Raw genomic sequence first — 356 nt, 5'->3', positions numbered from 1 at the left:
GGAAAGAGATCACTGGTTTCAATCAGCATTCAAAGAGAATACAAATAACAGTTTAATATTCTGACAGAGCTACTTTGGTTTTGTTCTCCGAGTCATTTTCAGATCTCCCAAAATGCTTTGCACTTCTAAAGATGCAGGCTGGATGCCCTAATGACTCTTTCTCATTAGACCATTATCACTCATTGCATTTGCCCTTTCAAAGAATAGCTAGAAAGGAAGTAGGATCATTATTTCGTTAGCTTCTCTAAAGCTTTCTTTATTATCATGACAGCCACCACTGGCTTCACAGAAATGTCTCAAAGGATATCACAATAATATACTCTATTTCCACAGCACTTTCCCATCCAAAGAATCTG

This window comes from Nestor notabilis, unplaced genomic scaffold (genome assembly GCF_000696875.1).
Source record: "Nestor notabilis isolate BGI_N333 unplaced genomic scaffold, ASM69687v1 scaffold7857, whole genome shotgun sequence".
NCBI lineage: Eukaryota > Metazoa > Chordata > Aves > Psittaciformes > Psittacidae > Nestor > Nestor notabilis.
The sequence above is the reverse complement of the archived record's forward strand: the minus strand, read 5'-3'. Positions refer to the sequence as shown.